Here is a 20,907-nt window from a genome sequence, read left to right as displayed (position 1 = left end):
TCGTGTGTGTATGTTTGCTTGCAAGGTGAGAAATCCAGCAAAGGGATATACTAGTTGCCTGTTAGCATGTCGTATGCTATAATTGGCCATATAAAGGATGAAACGACACCTAAGGAACACCTAAAGATGCATGGAATAACTTGGTTGCCATGTCATATAGCAAAGGACTACTATAAAAAAAGAAATGATATTAAAAGTGTAAAGTTGCAAAGCAAGGGAACTATGCTTCCTCAAGCAAGCAAGCCAAGATAGAAGTGAGCAACTTTTTATGTTAAAACATATGCTTAGTTCCATGACTGTAGATGCACTGAATCCTAGAGATATATGGTATGTGATTTAGGTGCTTCTAATTAGCCACATGACGAGTCATGGTGAGTGGTTTAGAGATATGCAAAAATGAAAAAATCAAGGTGTGTGGAAATAGGTTGATACTATGCATCCTTTTGTGCATGTTGGTAAGGTGTCAATATCTATACATGATGGCAAAATAAAGTACCTAGCTGATGTACTTCATGTTTCAAACATTAAAAATAACCTACTTTCTATGAGACAAATGGTTGAGCAAAGTCTACTAAGGTTTAACCCTCATGGATATTATGTAGAAGATTTAAATAACCAGTGTTGCATGGTTGTAAAGGGGGAACAAAATTAGAATAATGCTTCCATTGGATGTATGAACATACCTAAAGTGAAGGAACATGGTACAAGTGTGATTACAAACATTAACATTTGGCATAAACATATTGGTCATAGTCAATATTGAAGTGGGCTAGCTAAAAAGTATGTAGGCCCAAAGTATTGTTATAGGTTTGCCAAAGTTCAAAGTGGATTGAATACACAAAGTATGTGAAGCATGCTAATTGGAAAAAAAGTCTAAGTATGCATTTCTACATGATAAGAATGTAAGCCAAAGACCTTTAGATATGATACATTCTGAAGTTTAGGGGACCAACAAAGAAGGCATCAATCAAAGGATGCCACCATTATGTATCTTTCATTGATGATGACCACACTAGGAATGTGTGGGTATCCTACTTCATGAAAGAGAAAAGTAAAGTGTTTATGCACTTTTAGAGCTTCAAGGAGGCTATGGTTGAGAAAGACAAGAGCATGTACATAAAATGCCTAAGCTTAGATGGTGAGGAGAAAATTTTCCAATGATTATTTAAGAAAACATGGGATAAAGAGGCAATTTACATCAAGTACACTCCACAACAAATGGGGGTTATATAGAAAGGAAGAACATGAATATTGAAACCTTTTTTACACGTCGATGAATGAAAAGAAATACCTCATTATTTTTGGGCTAAAGTAGTAGCAATTGCACTTTACATTATGAATACAACCCCCTCTATAGAAGTTTATAGCATGACATCTCAACATAAAGTTACTTGTAAAAAAGCCAAATTTAGCACACTTGAAAGTGTTTAGGTGCATTGCATATGTACAGATGAGAAGAGAAGTAACTAGTACTGCATAGTTGTAAAGGGAAACAAAATTAAAAGAATGCTTACATTGGATGTAAATATGCGTGAAGTGAAGGTTACAATGTTTGCAAATGGTACATATGTGATTGCTGACATTAACATTTAGCATAAACATATTGGTCATGTGTCAATATTCAATGGCTAAAAAATATGTAGGTCCAAAGTATTGTTTACAAGTTTGCAAAGTTCAAAATGGTTGGAGTGCATAAAGTATGTGAAGCATTTCTAATATTGGGAAATAGTCTAAGCATACATTTCCACATGATAAGAATGTAAGTCAAATGTGGTGCATTTTGAATATGTTTGGGAACATGAGAACAAGGCATCAATTGAAGGATGCACATTATGTATCTTTCATCAATGAGATCACATTAGGAAGGTGTGGGTGTACTACTTCATCATTAAAGAGAAAAGTAAAGTATTTATACACTTTCATACCTTCAAGTCTATGATGGTTGTGAAAGACAAAGGCACGTAGATAAAACGCCTAAGATCAAATGGTGGGGAAGACTATGCATGATATAAAGAGATAATTTACATGTCAACCCGCATCAAAATGGGGTTGCAAAAAGGAAGAACATGCATATTGCAAAGTTGTCCATGCATGCATTGAGATGAATGAGAAAGGTATACCTTATTATTTTTAGGCTGAAGCAGTAGCAAAAAGGAAGAACATGTCCATGCATGCATTGAGATGAATGAGAAAGGTATACCTTATTATTTTTAGGCTGAAGCAGTAGCAAAACTGCAGTTTAAATTATGAATAGAATCCCCACTACAATAATTCATGGCATAACGCCTAAACATAAATTTACTGGCAAAAAACTAGATTTAGCACACTTGAAAGTGTTTGAGTGTATTATGTGTACCTATACCAAATTTAGTGTTTGGGTACATTATGTATGTATGAGGTGAGAAGAAAATTAGATCCCAAGGTGGATAAATATAATTTTACTGGATATTCCCTTGAGCTGAAAGGTTATAGATGCTATAAACCCGTTGTTCGTGAGATGTGAGTGAGGAAGGATGTTGTGTTTGATGAGATGAGTAGCTAGTACACACCAATGGAGGATTCTATATAAGCTAACGTAAATAACATTACAGATGCAAGCATGAATCACATGTTCTTAGTGGACCTAGAGAGTCCTCAAGCATAGTGAGCCTATTGTTAAACCTGGGTAAAGAAGATTGAGGTAGAATGCTAAGAATTTTTACACATCATTTGGTGGTATTATAGGTGCAAAAATTTAGCTCACATGTGAAAGAGGTGGTGGATCAACCTTTCATAATAAATGCCTGATGTTTCAACATGCCATTCCTTTTATTTATGGGGATAGTGGCTCAAAACATAGCCTTGATGGGGAGTTTAGGATCTCATCTGTTGTTATACCTAGTGTACAAATAACCAAAATAATTTTGAGAACACTTGGTAGTGATCAAGGAGTAAGCAAGTCTACAAGGGTTAGATATCCACCATGTTATGATATAATGGGTATATGGTTCATTATGCTTATATAGTCAAAGCATATACAAAAGAGAGAGCCAAAAGGTTTGAGGAGGCACTTGGACATAAGAATTAGAAAGATTCCATGGATGAAGAGATGGATACATTGGGTGCAAACGAGACATAGGAGTTGGTGCCTTTGCCTAAGGAGAAGAAGGCAATTGAGTGGGTCTATAAAGTAAAGTAAAATTTAGATGGGTCTATAAGTAGGTACAAGAAAAGATTGGTATCCAAGGGACACTGATGACGGTCAATTTAAGCCAAAAGTTGTCAAATTTGAGCTAAATGAAGTAGTTTTTTTTCAAATTCTGGTTTTTAGTAAAAAAAGAAAAAAACTTATTTTAGCAATTTTTAAACCAATTTAGGGTTTTTCTAATTAGGGATTTATTTTAGGAGTTACACCTATTTTTAGGGTATGCGGTTCATTTTTTAGCCATTCCGATATATTTTCAGTCAAAAAATTTATATTTTTAATAAACTGCCATGAGCCCGAGAATGTGTTGTTAAGTCTGATAGGAGAGCAGGAATCCATAAAAGTGAGTAGATTTAACAAATGAATCAAATTAGGGGCCATAAATAAGTGAGAAATTACCATTTTTGGGTGCTGAGACATTTGAGACAGGAAAGGGTGCCCTTTTAGTGTGAAGTTCAAGGGAAGGAGAAGGCTACAAGGAGAAATTATGAATTTGAGGGCGACACCATTTTAGTAGAGAGGTAGATTGAGCTAGATATGTCAGAATATTGCGTAAGGAGAGAGTCAATATTAGGTTTTAGGCCATGCCAAATGCAATGGAAGCATCTATTCTACATTTTGAGACCTGTAGGAAAAGTTATGAGCAGTATTAATCATGGTAATTAAGCTTACTAAAATGAAACATTTATGGATTGATTATACATAATCTTGCTCTCTCTACTAAAATGGGACATTTGTGGATTAACTATACATAATCTTGCTCCCTCTACTAAAATGGGGCATTTGTGGATTGATTATACATAATCTCTCTCTCTCTCTCTCTCTCTCTCTCTCTCTCTCTCTCTCTCTCTCTCTCTCTCTCTCTCTTGCCTATTATTGGTTACCTATTGGATTGCCTAAGTATGGGAGGACTCTAATTACTCTCTATTTCATGCTTAATTAGTGTTCTAAATGAGGATAATTTATGAGGATGAGAAGCATTATTGTGAGCAAATGGAGATGGATGAGTGCCAAGAAATAATATATTAGCACTATTAAGATTACTAAAATGGGAGATTTGTAGACTGATTATGCATAATATTGCTCTCTCTCTCTTGCCTAGTATTGATTAACTATTGATTGCTTGAGTATGTGAGGGTTGATTCTTATTAACTCATCATAATTACTAAAATGAAATATTTATGGGCTGATTATGCATAATCTCTCTCTCTCTCTCTCTCTCTCTCTCTCTCTCTCTCTCTCTCTCTCTCTCTCTCTCTCTCTCTCTCTCTCTTACCTAGTATTGATTAACTATTGATTGCTTAAGTATGGGAGGGATGATTCTTATCAATTCATCATAATTACTCTCTATTCCATGTTTAATTAGTGCTCTAAATGAGGGTAATTAGTGGGTTTCATGAGAAGAGGAAGCATTATTTTACACAAATGGAGATGGATGAGTGCCAAGAAATGATAGATTGGGAGTACAAAAGGCTGTTATAGTAATACATTCTGTAACAAAGGGGATTTTAGGATGCACATGCACATGGGGGATGGACCTAGGCACATGGGGCTTAGGGGCATTCACATATGTGGTGTTAGGGCATGTGGGAATTAGGACTATAAAAGGCACCAGTCCTACGACTATTTTACCTTTTTGACATACTATACATTTGATCTTTCTTGGAGCTATTAAGTTCTTGCACAAGCTTTCATGGCTTTCTTCATGAACCTATGGCTCTAGGCATTGGCGAGCAACCTGGTGGACTCTAGCCATTGAGTCTAGTTATGAGGACTCCAGCCATTGAGTTCTACCCTATGCCATGATCCCTTCATTGCATTGGTATTAGCTCTTGGCTTTGATCTTGATGTTTTGATTAGAAAGTGATTAAAAATTAATTATTTTTAGATATTTGTGAGACAAATGCAAGATTCTTTGATGAATCCATGCATAAATGGATGAAGGAATGCATATGCTTAGATGCATTGATTGAGCCACATGCATGGAGTGGATGTTGGGTAATAATGAGAAGGGTTTTGCTATGGACATGATGCTTTTATGCATTGGTATGATGCTATTGAACATTGGAAGAGCTTGATGTGTGATTGGAATCAATTGGTAATGCTACATTCAAATGCAAGTTGATGCCCTTGAATGCCATTTGATGCCAATTACTCATAAGCAATGCTTATGGAAGTGATACCAATTGGATATTGATATCATTGGTATATGGTATTACCTCACTTGTGCTTATTGATTGATGTTGGATCTTTGGATGAATGGTGGACATTTGGAGCTATGTGGATAAGCGTGAGTTCATGCATAATGGTTTATGAGTATATTGTAATGGGCATGAGTCATGCCACATCCTTGTAAGTGATCCACCTCATTTTCATATTCAAGCTATATGCACCTCACAATTGTTTGCACTCACTTCAATTTCCAGAAACTAGATATGTTGGTGAGGGTACCCCGGGTGTTGTCGGAGAGGCCCGGGGGAGGAGCATGGCTTCAATCCACCGTGCCGTGAGTGCCGTGGTAAAGCGGTACGGTGGAGGATTAGGTGTGGAGGTGAAGACCTTGCCTCAACCCGTGCCTTGGTTCGAACTAGGTACGGGGGTGAGAAGAGCTTGGCCGGGAGATCGGCAAGCTTCAACGCGCTACACCGATGATCCTCTTGGTTTATGTACATGGCAATGGCGCCTTAATATGGACATCTCATGGGAATTGATAAGAGGATCATGGATTTTTGCATTTCTATTTGAGAAAAAATGAGATTTAGCTCCTAAAACAAAGGAGACTGTCAAAATTTTCTCAAAATTTTTGGTCATACATGGACAATTGAAGCTTGTGGAGCATAATTTGCAGACCTTGGGATGCCAATGAGGTGCGGAAGGTGTTGACATTGGTTTGGGAGCAAACAAAGATCAATTGGGCACAAAAAGGGTCACTTTAGCAAGAATCTGTAGATTCACAAAAACCCTAATTCAGTCCTAACCCTTTTGGACTGAATTAAAAGGGACCATATGAGCTCTTAGTGCTTCCTTAGAGCTACCCAATGACCCCTTAACCTCCGCATTTTGATATCTCTTTAGGGTAGAATTTAGGGTTTTGCAGAAACAGTAAACCCTGATTCAGTCATAGGGGTTTGAAGGTCTTCTAGATCCAATTACATAGGCTTGTAGTACTCATTGAGGGCTTCGATTTGAGCTAAAAAATTTTGCATTTGGATATCTCTAGCTCAAGTTATACCCAAAATACCGTTTCAGCCTATAACCCTGTAAACCCTAAAACAGAGAATAGTAGCACACCTCATCTCTTACGGGTCTTTGCATAGTGGTCTAGTACACTTCATTAGCTCTCCAACAAGCTTTAGATCACTTCATTCAGACATCCCTACCTCAATTTAGAGCCAAATTTTTGAAACCAAAGGTTTCCATGGGGCCGAAGCCAAAAGGGCGACCGAGGCGCAACACTTTGGCTTCCGACGAGGTAGAGGATGAAGAGGCAATGATGGAACAAGGAATTTTGGATGCTCCGGAGGATACTCTTGGGCACACTTCAAGAGAAGGGGATACTTTTGGGCATACTTCAACAGAAGGAAATAAGGAGTTGAATGTCGGAAGTGCCCATAAGCACACCCCACAATCTTCGCATGCCATACCCATCGATTCGATCATGCAAATGCTGATGGAAATGAATGCTAAGATGGACACGATGGCTATAAGGGTGGAAGTCAATGGTAGGCTTGACACTATGGCTACAAGGATGGAAGTTTTGGAAGAGAGGATTGCTTGGCCAATGAGCTAACCTTCCTATGATAGTGGTCATGGTGCTTTACATGAAGGCAAGCAATTTGGGACAGCTTTTGAAGGCCGTAGGGAAGGCAAGCTACCCATGGTACAAGAGGTTTCTCCCAAGGTAACACATGAGCATTCCACCAAGAATGTCACTTTTGGATTCATGGCGGATGCTAGGAGGCCTTGTATGCGGGAGATGAAGCCTACTACATTCCAAGCAGGTTCTTCTCAATTGGATGGAAAGCAACATGCACCTACATTCAGACATGAGGAGCCAAATTTTGGGGATTCGAGGAGAGTACCTTTGAAACCCAAAGCAAATCAGTTCTCCATGCTTGAAGAGGAGGTGAATGATACGGATGATGTGGTTGAGCTTGATTGGGAACATATGTCATTCATTGAGAGACAAAGAGAAGCTCATGATAGGTGGATGGAAATGCCAAATTTCCTCAAGAGGGAGTACAAGGATTTTGCACAATTCCTTGGATCTTTTGTGCAAATGCAAAAGCACAAGCCCTCGTACCATCATGAGAATGCTCGTCAACCGTGTCAAAGGATGTAAAGGACAAGATTTCACTCTCTAAGTTCAACGGTGATGGTTCAGCCCCACATGAGTTGGAAGAATGGATAAATAAGTTGGATACATACTTTCAGCTCTATTCGAAGAGTGAAAGGGACAAAGTGCATTTTGCATCCTTGCATTTGGAAGACTATGCACATAAATGGTGGAGACATATGCTCAAGGAAGGAGTTATGCCACATACTTGGGAAGAACTCAAGCATGAAATGAATATGACATTTGTGTCGCCTTTGGTTCTTGACCGATACCATGAAGAATGGTATGAACTCACACAAAAGGGCATGTCGGTTAGGGAGTACATCAAGAGGTTCATGAAGCTCTCTATGTTCGTGGATGGACTCAATGAAGGCATGCGATTGAAGAAGTTTGTGCATGGTCTAGATTCATACATCAAAGCGGATGTCTCGGCACAAAGACCAAGCACTATCAAAGAGGCTATGAGGTTGGCGGAGCTATATGAGCCAAAGTATAAGAGGGTTCAGCCCAATGTACCTTTTCATAAGCCATTTCATACTTCTTCAAATGTGGGGAAAAGTCTACCTTCTTTTACATCCACTTACACTTCCAAATTCAATACATCTTTTGGAAGTGGACAGTCCACAAGTGGAGTTCATAATGATGCTAAGAAGAGCAATGGGTTTGTTAAGAAGCCTCCTCAACCATTCAAGAAGACTCAACGGATGGATGATCCTAAGATTGAGGAATTGAGGAGCAAAGGCCTATGTTTTAAATGCAAAGAGAAGTGGTCACCCGGGCACATTTGTAAATCAAAGAAAGTGGTGGCTACTATGATCATTATGGATGAGGATGATGATTCCAAGTCATCTCATGATGTGGAAGAGTTTGAAGATTGTAGCGAGGAGACACATGAAGAAGACTTGGAGGGTCATTCTTTTGTCAAAGAAGAGGATGAGTTTCCTTTCGACCCTGGTGGAAGGGATCATGCATGCATCTTGAGAGACAATATGCTAAAAGATGCAGAAAATGCAACCCATGTATGTTCCATTTCACAAGAGCTTTTCGTGGGTTGCAAGAGTCCGAACACCTTGAGGTTGGTGGGTACCATTAATGGGAGAGTTGCACACATCTTGGTGGATTCAGGGAGTACTCATAGTTTTGTTAACTCCAAATCCCTCAACTCTCTCAAACTATCTCCAACGGAGCTACCCATAACCTTCCAAGTACAAGTGGCAAATGGAGAGAATGAAAAAGCCAATTTGTTTTGCCCTTCAACAAGAGTGAGTTTATCCTCTTCATATGCTTGGGAAGGTGACTTGGTAGTATTGTACATGGGGCCCATTGATGTGATTATGGGATGTGATTGGTTGGCTTCTCTTGGTGATTTTCACATGAACCTTCAACAAGGTGTTATGAGCTTCTCACATGATGGACAGCTTGTGGTATTGGCTGGAAATACACCAAAAGAGCTTTCTTTGATCACTCCAAAGAGACTCAAGGAGGAAATCAAAACTCTTGGTACAGTCTGTGTGTTGCATGTCACTCAAGAAGGGATGTCAAGAAGTTTGTTTTGGAATGTGTGTCATGGCAAAGGAATAAGGATAGTCACTAATTGCCAAGTGGTTTACTTCATCCTTTGCCTATTCCGGATGGAAAATGGACTCACATTTCCATGGACTTCATCACGGGCTTGCCAAAGACGAAGCATGGATGGGATCAAGTATTTGTGGTGATGGATAGACTCACCAAATCAGCTCATTTTATTGCTTCCAAGACTACTTATGGGGCCTCTCACATTGCCAAGCAATTTATAGAGCATGTATTCAAGATACATGGTTTGCCACTCAACATAGTTTGTGATAGAGATACCAAGTTCATGGGCACTTGTTGGAGGACATTGTATGAGAACTTGGGGACTCAAAGCACTCCTTCTAGAGCCTATCACCCTCAAACGGATGGGCAAACGGAGTGCACAAACAAATGGCTCGAAGTGTACTTGAGGCACTATTGTCATGACATGCAAGCATCATGGGATGAATAGCTTTACCTTGCTGAATTTTGTCATAATTCAAGCAAGCATTTGAGTATTGGGATGTCACCTTTCGAGGCTCTTTATGGGTATCAAGTGCATGTGCCATCTATTGCCTTCCATGAGGATAAAATGGTTAATCCTTTAGCCAAGGAAGAGTTGGAAAGGATGAGACAGCTTCTTCAATTATGCAAGGATAATATATGAAGAAGGCACAAGAAGTTATGAAGGCAAATGCGGATGAGCATAGACGCAAAATGGAGTTCAAGGAAGGTGATTATGTGTTGCTCAAGCTTCCTAAGAGCCGTCACAATATTCTCAAAGGGTCTTCCAATTCCAAGTTGGCACATAGATACTATGGACCATATTTGGTAGTCAAGAAAGTGGGTGATTTGGCTTATAAGCTTGACCTACCTCCTTCTACAAGGATTCATAATGTGTTTCATGTATCCAACCTTAAGAGGTTTGTGGGCTGTCTTCCTCAAGAGATTGAAGAGTTACCACCGATGGATGAAGAAGGAGAGATTATCTATGAGCCGGAGAGGATTGTGGACAAGAGGACAAGGGTTTTGAGGAACCGGAACATTGATGAATTCCTTGTGAAATGGAAGCGCTTGCCCATAGATGAGGCTACTTAGCAATCAATGGAGTATGTTCAACAACATGGTTTACTTGATGGAAGTATTCCTTGATCAAGTGGCATGATTATTATGTGGAGAATGGGCATATCATGAGGTTTTATATGTGCTGTAATTTCTGGACAGCTTTGGTTGGATCTATTGTTGGGGTTACCAATCTACTCCAACACACTTGGAAGATCATTTGGTTCGATGACAAATATGTGGGACCCTTTTGGGTGTGGCTACGCATCATTTGCAGCTCATTTTTATGGAGGTTTCATGAAGAATTTCAAGGGAAGCTTCATCGACAACATGGCTGCCATAACAGTCCTACATGCTATTTTTGGAGAAGGAGTTTGCCGGCTTCACTACATTTGGTTTCCCTATTCCAAATGTATTCGAGGTGCATTTTTGAAGACCTCTCTACTTCCCATGGGTTTACATTGAGTTTGCGATTCAATTGTAAATATCTTGTATGATTTAGGAGAAAGTGACTATAAATAGGGCTTGGGGTACATTGGTAGGATCTTTTGACATCTTTTGATACTTTTACTAACTTTGGTCATCTTGTACCTTTGGGCTCCATCTATGGAGATATGGCCTTCCATGGTCATCCTCTTGGTGAGAGGTTAAACACACTTAGGCTATTTGTGCATCTTCTCTTGTGTATATTCATGTGATGAGCCATTTGATCACTAATCTCATGATTAATGGATGCTACAGTCTTGCTTTGATGTGTTTGATTCCATATTTTGCTATAGATCCATTTCAACCAAGCACTAGCTATCCTAGATGGAGGTGCGGGTGTGAGCATTATTACCAAACGGTGTTGGGAAAACTAGGAAAAACCATAATTGAAAAGAGAAAATCTAATCGTCAAGATGGCAGATGGAACATTCTCAAGACTAATGGGGCTATTGAAAAACGTTAGGCTTAAGGTCTTTTCATTCCACTACCATCATACATTTATTGTAATGGACTTTCTACGCGCCAACCATATTCATATGACATAACTTGGGCAGACCCTTCATGAGGGAAGCCAAATTGGTGCATGATTGGGTGTTAAATCAAGTGTATTCGCAGATCTCGAAAATTAATTTGCACAGATGGCTTATTCTAATCAATTCTTATCATAATTACTGTAAGATTCCTCCCCAGCCTCTCAAAATGTCCAGCATCTTCCCCTGTAATCAATCCCTCTTCAGAAATATAAAAGACTTGTTTCTAACTGTTTTAACCTAGAGATAGAAAATATTCTAGAGAGAGAATATTCAGATTTTTAATATTTTTGGATAGAAAATTATCTCATCTTATTAAAATAAGTTCCCCTGAAACAGAAATTCAAAAAGAACTTTCCAATGTGCAATTGGAATTAATTGGAAATGGGTATAAAGGACCTTAGCCTAAGGGTCTAGATTTTCAGAAATTTTTGGATTATGGTCCAATTAAGGTTCCTATGGGCCAATAGCATCAATCCATGTGTAGGGAGGAGATAAATCCAATTTTGTAAAAGAAGATACCCAAAAATGAGTAAATGCTAACATATGAAAATGTACAAGGTTTATTAGTAAAAAACTATAAGCAATATTAAAAATATGAGATATTTTGGGTATAATGATTTCATATTGACACTATGTAAGGAAGGGGAGTTCTTTAAAGGAGGTGCATATTTCACATAAGATGAAGAGTTGAAAATGTACAAGGTTTATTAGTAAAAAACTATGAGCAATATTAAAAATATGAGATATTTTGGGTATAATGATTTCATATTGACACTATGTAAGGAAGGGGAGTTCTTTAAAGGAGGTGCATATTTTACATAAGATGAAGAGTTGAAAATGTACAAGGTTTATTAGTAAAAAACTATGAGCAATATTAAAAATATGAGATATTTTGGGTATAATGATTCTATTTTGACACATATGTAAGGAAGGGGAGTTCTTTAAAGGAGGTGCATATTTCACATGCTTGAATGAGTTTTAAACTCATAAAAATTGAGATATTTCATCTCTCCTCTCTCCTAATTCAAGTCTAGTTACAAAAAGTTAGCTCAACTGACCTAAAAATGGTCAAAATTTGACCAAACTGAGTTGGAAAATTCTAGAATCAGTTTGTTTGGTTAGGAGCTCAATTTTTCCTATAAATAGAAGCCTCCCCCTTGTTGAAAAATATATAGTGTTTATGCATCGTTACTCTACTCCACCTAAGCCAAGAACTGTGAATTCATTAATAATTCACTAGTTTTTGGAGCTTCCCTCTTTCTTCAATCCCCATTGGTGGCTCCATCAACATACTTAACCAATTGATTGGTTGGGGGCCTCTACTGTGAACAAAGAATCAAGCAATTTGTAAGGTAATTAGTGAATATTGATCTTTTCTATAATTTCTCAATGTTTCTCTCTTCTCAACCTCTCTCAAGCTTAAGAAGCTTAATTGGAATGGTTTTTGAATGATATTGAAGTGAATTGATGAATGTTAGTGAAGAGTTACATAATTTTATGAATGCTATTGAAGTTAAGTGATTAATGATAGTTAAGAATTACATAAATTTTTATTTATGCTTAATTCTAATGGTTTTTATGTAATTTCTCTCTCTCACTCAAGAAATGGTCATACTCATGACCCATTCTCAATCCAAATGAAGCTTTTCATAAAGCTTTTCCTTAATCCAAGATTAAGCTATGCTTGAGGCCAAATTAATGGCTTTTTTCTATGCTTTTAGTTTATGTATATTGATGATTCAATCCATTATGGATTAATGATCCAATTAGAGACCATTCTAATTATTTCTTTAATGATAAGCTTTATCCCTTTAAAAAAAATTTGAGATTTTTCAGTCATAGCAGCGGAGCTATGGCAAAATTTTTATAAAAATTATGCATAAAATAATTTCATTCAAAGCATAAAAAGAGGACTTCCTACCATATTCTAGGAATTATCATCCTAGATTAATTGAAAGAATTTCATTATAATCATGGAGAAATTAAATTTTTATATTATGCATAAAGGATAAGTTTTTATATCAAAAGTGTTACTTTTACCATTTTTATTTTCATGCATAGAAGTATGCATAATGGATAAATTTTTATATCAAAAGTGTTACTTTTATTATTTTTATTTTCATGCATAGAAGTATGCATAATGGATAAATTTTTATATCAAAAGTGTTATTTTTATTATTTTTATTTTCATGCATAGAAGTATGCATAAAGGATAAATTTTTATATCAAAAGTGTTATTTTTATCATTTTTATTTTCATGCATAGAAGTATGCATAATGGATAAATTTTTATATCAAAAGTGTTATTTTTATCATTTTTATCTTCATGCATAGAAGTATGCATAAAGGATAAATTTTTATATCAAAAGTGTTATTTTTATCATTTTTATCTTCATGCATAGAAGTATGCATAAAGGATAAATTTTTATATCAAAAGTGTTACTTTTATCATTTTTATTTCATGCATAGAAGTATGCATAATGGATAAATTTTTATATCAAAAGTGTTACTTATATCATATTTGAATTTCATGCATAAAGGTATGCATAAAAGTTGATTATTATAAAAGTGTGTCTTTTATTATATTGAATTTCATGCATAGAGGTATGCATAAAAGTTGATTATTTTATTATAAAAGTGTGACTTTTATCATAATTGAATTTCATGCATAAAGGTATGCATAAAAGTTGATTATATTATTGTAAGAGTATTACTTTTATCATATTGGATTTCATGCATAGAGGTATGCATAAAAGATATTCTTTTTATAGTAAAAGTGTGATTTTCATCATAAATGGATTTTATGCATAACTTAGATGCATAAGAGAAATTCTTTTATTCTAAAAGTGGAATTCCTACCAAATTGAATTTATGCATAAGAAGATGCATAAAAGATTGATTTTAATTTCGAAAGTGTTAGTCTCCTTAAATGGAATTTATGCATAAATAAATATGTAGAGAAGTCTTATATCAAATATAAGAATTCTCTTAAAAAAGATATGAAATGTGATAAGATGTGATAAGAGGTGTATGAGATGTGATAAGATTTGATAAGATGCGTATGGAAAGTGATAGGATATGATAAGAGGTATATGAGATGTGAAAAGATGTGATAAGATGTGTATGAGATGTGATAGAATGTGTTAAGATGAGTTAGGATGTGTTAAGATGTATATGGGATGTGTTAGGACGAGAATGGATGTAATATGGTTGTATGAATGTGATGTGGATGTATACATGTAGATGTATATGTATGAATGTGAATGTAGATGTGGATGTGGATGTATGGATGTAGATACGGATGTGGATGTATGTATGTGAATGTGGATGTATGAATGAGGATGTGAAAATGGATGTATGCATGTGAATGTGGATGTATGAATATGAATGTGGATGTGTGGATATGGAAATGGAGGTATGGATGTATGCATGTAGATGCGTATGTATGAATGTGAAATTGGATGTATGATATGGACGTACGAACATGGATATGTATGTAGAATAATGAATATGAAGGTGTATGTGAGATAATGCGTAGTCTATATGAGTGAATGGATGAGAACGAGTACACATTGAATGGAATGTGGAATAAGTAATGTGGTCCAAGGGTGGATAATATGGAAAGACAAGAGTTCGTTATAGAAACTGTATTTTGTGACTGTTTGTAAATGACTGTTTTATGTCAAGAATGCTGGAGAAGCATTTTGACCGTCTTGAGGATTAAGCTCATGAAGACCCAACTGATAAAGTTGCAACTGCTGACGGAGAGTCAATGGAGGACGTCTCGCGTAGCAAGGTCGATCGAGGTCTTGACCAGCCTCGGTTCGATTTAAATGGTGAGCTTCCGGTACGGTGGATGAGGGACCAAGGAAGCGGTCTATGAGTGAAGCGCTAGGTCACCTGCGAGAAGGATCCTAGAGGGTGCTGACCATATGGTGCTCGGGCTCTGGGTCGCCGAAGATACCCACACGTGCGTCTTGGAAGATATTGGAACAAGGAGTAAGAGTTGTTTTCTAAAACCGGGCAAGGATCTGGTTGATTGACCTTGCTGGTCCTCAACGGATGAGTCCATGGCTCTTTTATATGGATCTGTGGGTTGATCTAGCTGATCTTCCACGGAGATTCCATTCTATTATATGAATATATTGCCGGTTACTATGAATGATTTCATATTGACACTATGTAAGGAAGGGGAGTTCTTTAAAGGAGGTGCATATTTCACATAAGATGACGAGTTGAAAATGTACAAGGTTTATTAGTAAAAAACTATGATCAATATTAAAAATATGAGATATTTTGGGTATAATGATTTCATATTGACACTATGTAAGGAAGGGGAGTTCTTTAAAGGAGGTGCATATTTCACATAAGATGAAGAGTTGAAAATGTACAAGGTTTATTAGTAAAAAACTATGAGCAATATTAAAAATATGAGATATTTTGGGTATAATGATTCTATTTTGACACATATGTAAGGAAGGGGAGTTCTTTAAAGGAGGTGCATATTTCACATGCTTGAATGAGTTTTAAACTCATAAAAATTGAGATATTTCATCTCTCCTCTCTCCTAATTCAAGTCTAGTTACAAAAAGTTAGCTCAACTGACCTAAAAATGGTCAAAATTTGACCAAACTGAGTTGGAAAATTCTAGAATCAGTTTGTTTGGTTAGGAGCTCAATTTTTCCTATAAATAGAAGCCTCCCCCTTGTTGAAAAATATATAGTGTTTATGCATCGTTACTCTACTCCACCTAAGCCAAGAACTGTGAATTCATTAATAATTCACTAGTTTTTGGAGCTTCCCTCTTTCTTCAATCCCCATTGGTGGCTCCATCAACATACTTAACCAATTGATTGGTTGGGGGCCTCTACTGTGAACAAAGAATCAAGCAATTTGTAAGGTAATTAGTGAATATTGATCTTTTCTATAATTTCTCAATGTTTCTCTCTTCTCAACCCCTCTCAAGCTTGAGAAGCTTAATTGGAATGGTTTTTGAATGATATTGAAGTGAATTGATGAATGTTAGTGAAGAGTTACATAATTTTATGAATGCTATTGAAGTTAAGTGATTAATGATAGTTAAGAATTACATAAATTTTTATTTATGCTTAATTCTAATGGTTTTTATGTAATTTCTCTCTCTCACTCAAGAAATGGTCATACTCATGACCCATTCTCAATCCAAATGAAGCTTTTCATAAAGCTTTTCCTTAATCCAAGATTAAGCTATGCTTGAGGCCAAATTAATGGCTTTTTTCTATGCTTTTAGTTTATGTATATTGATGATTCAATCCATTATGGATTAATGATCCAATTAGAGACCATTCTAATTATTTCTTTAATGATAAGCTTTATCTCTTAAAAAAACTTTGAGATTTTTCAGTCATAGCAGCGGAGCTATGGCAAAATTTTTATAAAAATTATGCATAAAATAATTTCATTCAAAGCATAAAAAGAGGACTTCCTACCATATTCTAGGAATTATCATCCTAGATTAATTGAAAGAATTTCATTATAATCACGGAGAAATTAAATTTTTATATTATGCATAAAGGATAAGTTTTTATATCAAAAGTGTTACTTTTACCATTTTTATTTTCATGCATAGAAGTATGCATAATGGATAAATTTTTATATCAAAAGTGTTACTTTTATTATTTTTATTTTCATGCATAGAAGTATGCATAATGGATAAATTTTTATATCAAAAGTGTTACTTTTATTATTTTTATTTTCATGCATAGAAGTATGCATAATGGATAAATTTTTATATCAAAAGTGTTACTTTTACCATTTTTATTTTCATGCATAGAAGTATGCATAATGGATAAATTTTTATATCAAAAGTGTTATTTTTATCATTTTTATTTTCATGCATAGAAGTATGCATAAAGGATAAATTTTTATATCAAAAGTGTTATTTTTATCATTTTTATTTTCATGCATAGAAGTATGCATAATGGATAAATTTTTATATCAAAAGTGTTATTTTTATCATTTTTATTTTCATGCATAGAAGTATGCATAAAGGATAAATTTTTATATCAAAAGTGTTATTTTTATCATTTTTATCTTCATGCATAGAAGTATGCATAAAGGATAAATTTTTATATCAAAAGTGTTACTTTTATCATTTTTATTTCATGCATAGAAGTATGCATAATGGATAAATTTTTATATCAAAAGTGTTACTTATATCATATTTGAATTTCATGCATAAAGGTATGCATAAAAGTTGATTATTATAAAAGTGTGTCTTTTATTATATTGAATTTCATGCATAGAGGTATGCATAAAAGTTGATTATTTTATTATAAAAGTGTGACTTTTATCATAATTGAATTTCATGCATAGAGATATGCATAAAAGTTGATTATTTTATTATAAGAGTGTTACTTTTATCATATTGGATTTCATGCATAGAGGTATGCATAAAAGATATTCTTTTTATACTAAAAGTGTGATTTTCATCATAAATGGATTTTATGCATAACTTAGATGCATAAGAGAAATTCTTTTATTCTAAAAGTGTAATTCCTACCAAATTGAATTTATGCATAAGAAGATGCATAAAAGATTGATTTTAATTTCGAAAGTGTTAGTCTCCTTAAATGGAATTTATGCATAAATAAATGTGTAGAGAAGTCTTATATCAAATATAAGAATTCTCTTAAAAAAGATATGAAATGTGATAAGATGTGATAAGAGGTGTATGAGATGTGATAAGATTTGATAAGATGCGTATGGAAAGTGATAGGATGTGATAAGAGATGTATGAGATGTGAAAAGATGTGATAAGATGTGTATGAGATGTGATAAAATGTGTTAAGATGAGTTAGGATGTGTTAAGATGTATATGGGATGTGCTAGGACGAGAATGGATGTAATATGGTTGTATGAATGTGATGTGGATGTATACATGTAGATGTATATGTATGAATGTGGATGTGGATGTGGATGTGGATGTATGGATGTAGATACGGATGTGGATGTATGTATGTGAATGTGGATGTATGAATGAGGATGTGAAAATGGATGTATGCCTGTGAATGTGGATGTATGAATATGAATGTGGATGTGTGGATGTGGAAATGGAGGTATGGATGTATGAATGTGTATGTGGATGTATGCATGTAGATGCGTATGTATGAATGTGAAATTGGATGTATGATATGGACGTACGAACATGGATATGTATGTAGAATAATGAATATGAAGGTGTATGTGAGATAATGCGTAGTCTATATGAGTGAATGGATGAGAACGAGTACACATTGAATGGAATGTGGAATAAGTAATGTGGTCCGAGGGTGGATAATATGGAAAGACAAGAGTTCGTTATAGAAACTGTATTTTGTGACTGTTTGTAAATGACTGTTTTATGTCAAGAATGCTGGGGAAGCATTTTGACCATCTTGTGGATTAAGGTCATGAAGACCTAACTGTTAAAGTTGCAACTACTGACGGAGAGTCAATGGAGGACGTCTCGCGTAGCAAGGTCGACCGAGGTCTTGACCAGCCTCGGTTCGATTTAAATGGTGAGCTTCTGGTACGGTGGATGAGGGACCAAGGAAGCGGCCTATGAGTGAAGCGCTAGGTCACCTGCGAAGGATCCGAGAGGGTGCTGACCATACGGTGCTCGGGCTCTGGGTCGCCGAAGATACCCACACGTGCGTCATGGAAGATATTGGAACAAGGAGTAAGAGTTGTTTTCTGAAACCGGGGCATGGATCTCGTTGATGGACCTTGCTGGTCCTCAACGGATGAGTCCATGGCTCTTTTATATGGATCTGTGGGTTGATCTAGCTGATCTTCCACGGAGATTCCATTCTATTATATGAATATATTGTCGGTTACTATGAGCTAGGAACTATGGAAAAGGCCCCTGAGTGAACAGGTGGTGAGCGTTCTGGTTGCCAATGATGCCATAAGTATACCGATGAATGAATGACTGGAAATAAGGATTCAACCAGAGACTTTGAGGATTGTCATCAGTGACATAATGGTTTTATTAAAGGATTATTTTAAAGCTAGTTGATACTAAGAAAAAGGCAATTTCATATTGGGTGTGTAAGTGGTGTGACTAGTTTTATGATTGCATGAACTTCCGGCTAGGGGGCCTTGGAACTCTTTTCCTTGGTACCCGGGACAAAACCTAACCAAATTCTTAATTGGATCCCATCACTACAGTGGTTGGGCGGTTGGTTAACCCATGGGACTGGATGGGACTGGATGGGGTTGGATGGGGTTAGGCTGGACTGATGGATCCGTAAATCGAGATTTAATTTCTATTATTACGATAGATGAAGTAAATCTCGGATAGAAATTGTTCTATGGATAGGAATCAACGGCTGTGCCTCTTGATGGGGAAAAAAGCATTGATCCCAATGATCCAAGTGCAAGTTTCTTCCTTGATTTGACCAAGTACCGTTAAAGGTGCAGTCAGATCAGTTGATCCGTAATGATCTTGACTACATTAGAGTAAAGAGTTATCCTGGTGGAATCGCCCGTGCTTTCCGGGTAAGGGAAGTTTTTCCGGGTTCGGTTTTGGAAAAACCGACGGATTAGTCTCTTGTCCGGATATCCATGGACGAGGCCCCGAGTGTGGGTCCCTGCCCTGCGCATGAAGTGCTACTTTCGCTGCTAGAACCACGAATCCATCGCATGGTGGGGACAGGGATCTCACAATTACCCTTTATTCCATGCTTAATTAGTGCTTTAAATGAGGATAATTAGTGGGTTTCACGAGAAGGAGAAGCATTATCGTCGTGAGAAAATGCAGAGATGGTAAGAAATGATAGATTGGGAGTGCAAAAGGTTGTGACAACACATTCTTGGGCTCCATTATATTCGAATCAATCATTGTGTTGAGCTATTTTTCTTATGTTTAAGAAAAGATAATAATAACTAGTGATAATTAAGAGTTTAATGAATAATTAGTGAAATACTAGCTTATAGAGATACAGTGGGTTATATGTTAATTAATGAATCATTAGTTTACAAATTAAACAAGATTAGGAGTAATTTTATCAATTTTACTAATCATGACTATAATGCACTTAATGAAGGAAGTATAAGTTCTATGAATCATATGTGAGTTTTGATTTAAAACACACAAAAATATGTTAAAAAAAGCTTATTCTGAATTTTGATATTTTTTGGATGGGCATTACTTAAAAATTAATTTATAAAGTATGTTATGTTTTCATAAATATTTGAAGAAAGAACATTATTGAAGGAATTAAGAAAAATTGTATGGTTTGATGATGTATCTAATCATGTTTTAGTCAAATAAATTTTTTGAAGATCATTAATACATGTTTGATTGTGCTAATTAGGGTTTTACTTAATTTTATGTAAGAGGAGAAGCATTTGAATAATTAAAAATTAAAAATGAGCTCAATTAAATGTGAAAAATTAGAATAATGTTTCTCTATTGTGAAAGATTAGTAGAAAGTGTTTGAAGTATAGAAAGTAATCTTTTAAATAATAGTTATTAATAATTTTCTTATTTTCTATGCTATTTTTTAGAAAAGTATAAATCAATAATTAAAAGAAATTTCATGCCAGTTTAAGAAGAAATTAGGGTTGTTTGTGCTAAAGTTTAACTATGTTAAAGGGTTTTAATAGAAAATGAGAATTGATTATAGTTTCTTTGTTAAATGAGCTTAAATGGTGATGTATTAGAGGATTAATAAGTCCATAAATAAAAGGAGTTTTGCAATGATTAAAAAAGAGAAAATTAATATTTTATTG

The sequence above is a fragment of the Cibotium barometz genome, chromosome 64 (assembly GCF_041138505.1).
Source record: "Cibotium barometz isolate CiBa-2024 chromosome 64, ASM4113850v1, whole genome shotgun sequence".
Classification (NCBI taxonomy): domain Eukaryota; kingdom Viridiplantae; phylum Streptophyta; class Polypodiopsida; order Cyatheales; family Cibotiaceae; genus Cibotium; species Cibotium barometz.
The sequence above is the reverse complement of the archived record's forward strand: the minus strand, read 5'-3'. Positions refer to the sequence as shown.